The sequence below is a fragment of the Triticum urartu genome, chromosome 5 (assembly GCF_003073215.2).
Source record: "Triticum urartu cultivar G1812 chromosome 5, Tu2.1, whole genome shotgun sequence".
In the NCBI taxonomy this organism is placed as follows: Eukaryota; Viridiplantae; Streptophyta; class Magnoliopsida; order Poales; family Poaceae; genus Triticum; species Triticum urartu.
The window spans coordinates 299,221,133-299,230,271 of record NC_053026.1 but is presented as its reverse complement, the minus strand read 5'-3'; positions in this window follow the sequence as shown (position 1 = coordinate 299,230,271).

Sequence of the window (9,139 nt, the reverse complement as noted above, 5' to 3'; positions counted from 1 at the left end):
GGTTTCCTGACCATGGACATTGGATGTCATTGATAACGGGATCACATCATTAGGAGAATGATGTGATGGACAAAGACCCAATCCTAAGCCTAGCACAAGATCATGTAGTTCGTATGCTAAAGCTTTTCTAATGTCAAGTATCATTTCCTTAGACCATGAGATTGTGCAACTCCCGGATACCGTAGGAATACTTTGGGTGTGCCAAATGTCACAACGTAACTGGGTGACTATAAAGGTGCACTACGGGTATCTCCGAAAGTGTCTGTTGGGTTGGCACGAATCGAGACTGGGATTTGTCACTCCGTGTGACGGAGAGGTATCTCTGGGCCCACTCGGTAGGACATCATCATAATGTGCACAATGTGATCAAGGAGTTGATCACGGGATGATGTGTTACGAAACGAGTAAAGAGACTTGCCGGTAACGAGATTGAACAAGGTATCGGGATACCGACGATCGAATCTCGGGCAAGTATCGTACCGCTAGACAAAGGGAATTGTATACGGGATTGATTAAGTCCTTGACATCGTGGTTCATCCGATGAGATCATCGTGGAACATGTGGGAGCCAACATGTGTATCCAGATCCCGCTGTTGGTTATTGACCGGAGGATGTCTCGGTCATGTCTGCATGGTTCCCGAACCCGTAGGGTCTACACACTTAAGGTTCGGTGACGCTAGGGTTATAGAGATATTAGTATGCGGTAACCCGAAAGTTGTTCGGAGCCCCGGATGAGATCCCGGACATCACGAGGAGTTCCGGAATGGTCCGGAGGTAAAGATTTATATATGGGAAGTCTTGTTTTGGTCGCCGGAAAAGTTTCGCGCATTATCGGTATTGTACCGGGAGTGCCGATAGTGGTCCGGGGGTCCACCAAGGGGGTCCACCTGCCCCGGGGGGCCACATGGGCTGTAGGGGTGTGCTCCTTGGCCTATATGGGCCAAGGGCACCAGCCCCAAGAGGCTCATGCGCCAAGAGATAAGGGAAAGGAAGAGTCCTAAAGGGGGAAGGCACCTCCTAGGTGCCTTGGGGAGGATGGACTCCTCCCTGGCCGCACCCTTCCTTGGAGGAAGGGCCAAGGCTGCGCCCCCCCTCTCCCTTGGCCCTATATATAGTGGGGGGAAGGGAGGGCAGCAACACCTAAGCCCTGGCACCTCCCTCTCCCTCCCATGACACATCTCCCTCCTCCCGCAGCGCTTGGCGAAGCCCTGTTGAAATCCCGCTACTTCCACCACCACGCCGTCGTGCTGCTGGATCTCCATCAACCTCTCCTCCCCCCTTGCTGGATCAAGAAGGAGGAGACGTTGCTGCTCCGTACGTGTGTTGAACGCAGAGGTGCCGTCCGTTCGGCGCTAGGATCATCGGTGATTTGGATCACGACGAGTACGACTCCATCAACCCCGTTCTCTTGAACGCTTCCGCGCGCGATCTACAAGGGTATGTAGATCCACTCCTCCCTCGTTGCTAGATGACTCCATAGATAGATCTTGGTGACACGTAGGAAAATTTTGAATTTATGCTACGTTCCCCAACAGTGTGTTCCTGACCTAAGTGTTCTCAAGAGTGTTGTATTAGGAGATAGACAATATAACTTGGGGGCCATTGTTGCATGTAGGTTGCATAATAATAGTATTAATGGAGATTTATTCAGTGGAATTTATGCAACCCGTTTAGCTGATTTTCTTGAGATACCCATATGCGGAGATGATATTGAGTTGCCTCCTGCTTATTTAGATTATAATGCCATGGTTCATCATCAGTTTTTTGAGAGGAACGATCAGTTCCTCCAGTACCGACTAATCTTTGACAGACGACGTACCTATCACGTCACTCTCCCTACTCCTACTTTCTTTGACTTTTAGGAAAAAAGGATATATGTTATAACCAGGGAGGAGGCGAGCGAGTACGAGAGGAGGACGGAGGCAACCCGCCTCCAAGTTGCAACCCTTCAGGCAGTAGCTGATGCATCTCAGTGCGACCCCAGCTTCAACTTCGGATATCCACCAGGCCATCCATGGGCATAGACCAACTTAGGCCAAAAGCCTAAGCTTGGGGGAGTACGTATTTCTCACCGACATTACATTCATGTTCACACACTCATGCTAGTTGTTGGTGCTCATACTTTTTCATTATATCATCCATGCTAGTTTAATTTCTTTTTAAGCTTTCTTCTTGTGTGTTTGAAAAACCTTAAGAAAAACCAAAAAATTAGTTGTAGCTTTCAGGTAGTTTACTTTCTATGCTTGTAGTAGTAGTAATTAAAAAGAAAACCCAAAAATATTTCTCGGTCTTCTTTTACTTGTTGGGAGCTTTCCCGTGTAAATAGTTTTGTTTTATTTCTTTTCTTTGGGGGTCGAGAGGAAAAGACCATAATGAAAATGTTGAGTGGCTCTTATATACATTATTGTTGATCTAACAAAGAGCCCATATTACCTTGTCTTCTCCCTTGAATTGAATGCTTGCAGATCCTAGCTTAGTCCAATGCACGTGCACTATTATTATTATCCACACCATTCGGTCGTGCAAGTGAAAGGCAATAATGATGATATATGATGAACTAACCGATATGAGAAAAGCTGGTATGAACTCGACCTCTCTTGTTTTTGTAAATATGATTAGTTCATCGTTCCTGATTCAGCCTATTATGAATGAAACATGTTTGCAATGACAATTAGAGATTATAGTTGCTTATGCCATGCTTAATTTGCTAGGAGTTTACAATGGTTTACCTTGCGTGCCAACATGCTATTAAAATGGTTGTGATGTGGTATGATAGGGTGGTATCCTCCTTTGAACGATTCGAGTGGCTTGACTTGGCACATGTTCATGCATGTAGTTGAAACAAAATCAACATAGCCTCTATGATATCTATGTTCATGGTGAATTATATCCTACTCATGCTTGCATTCGGTGTTGATTAATTTTAATGCATGCTCATGACTATTGTCGCTCTCTAGCTGGTGGCTTCCCAGTCTCTTTCTAGCCTTCACTTGTACTAAGCGAGAATACTACTTGTGCATCCAATTCCATAAACCCCAAAGTTATTCCATATGAGTCCAACATACCTTCCTATATACGGTATCTACCTGTCGTTCCAAGTAAATTTATATGTGCCAAACTCTAAACCTTCAAATAAACATTCTGTTTTGTATGCTCGAATAGCTCATGTATCAACTAGGGTTGTTTGTATCCTCCATGCTAGGCGGGTTATTCTCAAGAGGAGTGGACTCCGCTCCTCATTCACGAGAAAATGGCTGATCACCAGGATGCTCAGTCCCATGCTCAAATCAAATCAAAATAATTGCAAACAAAACTCCCCCAGGATTGTTGTTAGTTGGAGGCACCCGTTGTTTCAGGCAAGCCATGGATTGATACTTGTTGGTGGTGGGGGGGTATAAACTTTACCATTCTGCTTGGGAACCGCCTATAATGTGTGTAGCATGGAATATATCGAGATCTCTTGGTTGTTATGTTGACAATGAACGTATACCACTCCAAATATTATTCATCTCTATTTCAAAATCGAGCTCTGGCACCTCTACAAATCCCTGCTTCCCTCTGCGAAGGGCCTATCTATTTACTTTTATGTTGAGCCATCATCCTCTTATTAAAAAGCACCAGTTGGAGAGCACCGTTGTCATTTGCATGCATTATTGTTAGTTTACATTGAGTATGACTTGATTGGATCTCTTTTACCATAAATTACAATGTCTAGTCAGTCCTTGATCTATAAGGGTGCTCTGCATTTATGTTTTGCGGTCTCAGAAAGGGCTAGCGAGATACCATCTTGTTATATCATATTATGATTGTTTTGAGAAAGTGTTGTCATCTGAGATTTATTATTATTGCTCGCTAGTTGATTATGTCATTGATATGAGTAAACATGAGACCTAAATGTTTTTGTGAATATGGTTAGTTTATAATCTTTGCTGAAAACTTGAATGCTGGCTTTACATATTTACAAAAATAAGAGCAAACAGAGTTTGTAAAAGTTTTTCTTTATCACTTTCAGTTTGTCAACTGAATTGCTTGAGGACAAGCAAAGGTTTAAGCTTGGGGGAGTTGATACGTCTCCAACGTATCTACTTTTCCAAACACTTTTGCCCTTGTTTTGGACTCTAACTTGCATGATTTGAATGGAACTTACCCTGACTGATGTTGTTTTCAGCAGAATTGCCATGGTGTTATTTTTGTGCAGAAATAAAATTTCTTGGAATGACCTGAAAATCAACGGAGATTATTTTTGGAATATATAAAAATACTGGCGAAAAGATCCACATCAGGGGGCCCACACCCTGTCCACGAGGGTGGGGCGCGCCTACCCCCTGGGCGCGCCCCCCTGCCTCGTGGGCCCCCTGACGCTCCACCGACCTCAACTCCAACTCCATATATTCACTTTCGGGGAGAAAAAAAATCAGGAAGAAGGATTCGTCGCGTTTTACGATACGGAGCCGCCACCAAGCCCTAAACTCTCTCGGAAGGGTTGGTCTGGAGTTTGTTCGGGGCTCTGGAGAGGGGAATCCGTCACCATCGTCATCATCAACCTTCCTCCATCACCAATTTCATGATGCTCACTGCCATGCGTGAGTAATTCCATCGTAGGCTTGATGGACGGTGATGGGTTGGATGAGATTTATCATGTAATTGAGTTAGTTTTGTTAGGGTTTGATCCTAGTATCCACTATGTTCTGAGATTGATGTTGCTATGACTTTGCTATGCTTAATGCTTGTCACTAGGCCCGAGTGCCATGATTTCAGATCTGAACCTATTATGTTTTCATGAATATATGTGAGTTCTTGATCCTATCTTGCAAGTCTATAGTCACCTATTATGTGTTATGATCCGTTAACCCCGAAGTGACAATAATTGAGATACTTACCGGTGATGACCGTAGTTTGAGGAGTTCATGTATTCACTAAGTGCTAATGCTTTGGTACGGTACTCTATTAAAAGGGGCCTTAATATCCCTTAGTTTCCAATAGGATCCCGCTGCCACGGGAGGGTAGGACAAAAGATGTCATGCAAGTTCTTTTCCATAAGCACGTATGACTATATTCGGAATACATGCCTACATTACATTGATGAACTGGAGCTAGTTCTGTGTCACCCTAGTTATAACTGTTGCATGATTGATCGCATCCGACATAATTATCCATCACTGATCCATCGCCTACGAGCTTTTCCTATATTGTTCTTCGCTTATTTACTTTTCCGTTGCTACTGTTACAATCACTATAAAACCAAAAAAAATACTTTTGCTATTGTTACCACTACTATCATATTACTTTGCTACTAAATACTTTGCTGCAGATATTAAGTTTTCAGGTGTGGTTGAATTGACAACTCAGCTGCTAATACTTGAGAATATTCTTTGGCTCCCCTTGTGTTGAATCAATAAATTTGGGTTGAATACTCTACCCTCAAAAACTATTGCGATCCCCTATACTTGTGGGTTATCAACATGTAGTATAAATTTTTCCTTACCAATTTCCTCTTACCAAGAGCACTTCACTCCCCGGCAACGGCGCCAGAAAAGAGTCTTAATGACCCACAAGTATAGGGGATCAATTATAGTCCTTTCGATAAGTAAGAGTGTCGAACCCAACGAGGAGCAGAAGGAAATGATAAGTGGTTTTAAGCAAGGTAATTTCTGCAATCACTAAAATTGTCGGTAACAGGTAGTCTGATAGCAAGATAATTTGTAACGGACAAGTAACGGTAATGGTAAATAAAGTGCAGCAAGGTAGCCCAATCCTTTTGTGGCAAAGGAGAGACCAAAACAGTCTCTTATAATAAGCAAATCGTTCTTGACGGTACACGGGAATTTCATCTAGTCACTTTCATCATGTTGGTTTGATTCATGTTCACTACATTGATAATTTGATATGTGGGTGGAATGGTGCTTGGGGTGTTGTTCTTACTTGAACAAACCTTCCACTTATGATTAACCCCCTCGCAAGCATTCGCAACTACGAGAAAAGTATTAAGATAAAATCTAACCATAGCATTAAACATTTGGATCAAAATTGGCCCCTTACGAAGTAGTGCATAAACTAGGGTTTAAGCTTCTGTCACTCTAGCAACCCATCATCTAATAACTACTCCACAATGCATTCCCTTAGGCCCAAAGTAGTGCATAAACTAGGGTTTAAGCTTCTGTCACTCTAGCAACCCATCATCTAATAACTACTCCACAATGCATTCCTAGGCCCAAATATGGTGAAGTGCCATGTAGTCGATGTTCACATGACACCACTAAGGTAATCACAACATACATATCATCAAAATATCGAACACATATCAAGTTCACCTGATTACTTGCAGCATAACTTCTCCCGTGACCTCAAGAACAAAAGTAACTACTCACAAATGATAATCATGCTCAATATTAAAGGGGTATTAAATAGCATAATGGTTCTAAACATATAATGTTTCACCAAATAAACCATATAGTAATCAACTACAAGATGTAATCAACACTACTAGTCACCCACAGGTACCAATCTGAGGTTCCGGTACAAAGATTGAACACAAGAGATGACATAGGGTTTGAGAGGAGATGGTGCAGTTGAAGATGTTGATGGAGATTGCCCTCCCAAAGATGAGAGGGTTGTTGGTGATGACGATGGCTTCGATTTCCCCCTTCGGGAGGGAAGTTCTCCCGGCGGAATCGCTTCGCCAGAGGGCAAAAGTGCTCCTACCCAAGTTCCACTTCAAGACGGCGACGCTCCGTCCCGAAAGTCCTCCTCTTATTTTTTAGGTCAAAATGACCTATATAGCAGAAGATGCGCACCGGAGGCGGGCTTGGCTGAGCACAACCCACCAGGGCATGTCTAGGGGGCTTGGCGCGCCCTGATGTCTTGTGCTTACTAGGTGGCCCCCTCCGGTAGTTATTTGCTCTGGTATTTTTTATATATTCCAAAATAATTCTCCGTAAATTTTTAGCTCATTTGGAGATGTGCAAAATAGGTAACTCTGGTGTAGCTTTTTCAGGTCCAGAATTCCAGCTGCTGGCATTCTCCCTCTTTGTGTAAACCTTGTATATTATGAGAAAAAAGGCATTAGAATTACTTCATAAAGCATTATTATGCATAAAAACATTATAAATAACAATAGAAAATCATGATGCAAAATGGACGTATGATATACTATCTCAAATTTGTTCTCTTTTGTGTTCTATAACGCCAACATTTTAAAAAACAATTCAATAAATTCAAGACGAAGCATGCTGCACAACATCCTAGCGTTCATTTTAATTTTCTCTACTTCAGTTCAAATGATGCTAGCAAAGGAAGTATTTGGTTTGTAAATTATGATATATTGAGGCTTGTTATAACTTTTCCCGAGGTTACAAAGAACATTTTGAACGGTTCATATACCTACTCAAAATACACAGGTTCTGATACATAACAACACTTTGTTATTATGCAAATATTGTGTCGTCGTGTAAACAAACAAGCGGTACAATGGCAAGCAATCTAGCACAGGGCATGTCGAGTGAAGGGAATCAATTGTGGTTCACTTGGTTGCATGTTGTCTTCTGGTCGGCACACGATCCGGGCAAGCCTCATGCGCATATATGGATGGATTGGAGTGTCATCTTTGACATGTGTGTATTTTCCCCGTTGCAGTGCACATACATGTCTATCTGTTTTCCTTGAATTAGCTAACAGTTCATGAACACCATATAAATTTATATAAGGTACCGTTACACTCCAATCCATTTGTATACTAGGGGCACCTTCGTGGAAAAACCAACAACAAGAGTAACTTATCGAGTATCGAGGGTGTAATGTATGTTTGGTGCCAGCTACCGTAATCCCATGTAACTAAGAGGGTGATAGTGGATTATTTTAATTATCCCTTAAGACTCCATGCACCGCATTAGTAAAATAAGGAACTAATGGATGTAGAGTAGATTTCATCTCTGGCTCGTCATTGTTGATGGCTTCGGAAAGTTTGTCCTGAAAGTTCGGACAGACGTCCGAGTAGTGCAGCCCACACCCACCAAGTGGAAAGGCAAGTGGTGCCTTGATGGGCAAGCACCTTGGAGCGCAAGTACCTTGGAGGCCATGCACATCATGGGAGAAGACACCAAACACCTTCTAGAAGAAGATACTTATGGGGTCGGCCCTAGGGCATTGCTTTCCCGGCCTCGTGTTTGTTGTGCTTGCCGGATTTTGGTGGTCATGCTGTCGGTTACCATGGTTCAGGGAATTTGTCATGGGGGAGGGGTTGTGGTCCCGCTGAAGTCATTTGGTGGGCATGGGATCGTATGGGTAACGATCCTTGGGGGTCTAGACGACTCGCATGTTCTTTGTTGCCAGTCTGGCTCATCGCAATTCTCAAAGTAGTGGCGATGTGAGAGCCCGTGTTGGTACTCCACAGCCGAATCCTCGGTGAGGACATAGACCACCCAGAGCAAAATGTTGTCATGGCAGCGAATTCTGTTGCCATCTACCCAGGTGGTCCCCTATCACCTTAGTTGTTCCGAGTAGGAGTCCATGGTTCCAATGGTTTGGGTCATGTATCATGTGGGGTGAGGTTGACCTTTCCATTGACGCGTCTGCTGGGTTGGCATGGCTGGCCAAAGAAGGACATGAGCAACGATTATCTGCTCGAGACCCTTTGTGCCAGTAGGTTGCCAATTATCTTTGATTCACGTTCGTTTGTGGTCATTGATAGAAATGCAATGTGAACGCTAGGTTTCTTTTGATTGTGTTCTGTAAGGTGGGTTGTCGGACTATGCCAGTGCCGAAAGACCGGGCTCACATCCCAAAACATACCAGGCATGCGCGAGTGCCTGGCTCGGTGTGTGCGCGGTCGCATCCTGCCAAGCTGTTTCGTCTGTGCCCGGTGGTTCAGGTGGTGCCACAGCCTCTTGCCATTGAGTGCCCTTGGCTAGATGTCATACTTTCATATGTTTGTCCTGTATTTGGACTTTGTGGTCTGCATGGATGGTCCTGAATAGCCTTAGTTGTTCGAAGTAGGAGTCCCCTATTCTGATGGTTCGAGTCGTGTATCGTGGGGGCTATGGTTGGCCTTTCTATCGACCAGGCTATTAGGTTGCCCTGGTCGGCCAAAGAAGGACATGGGCAACAATCGTCTTTTTTTGTCGTTGGTAAATATATAAGACAA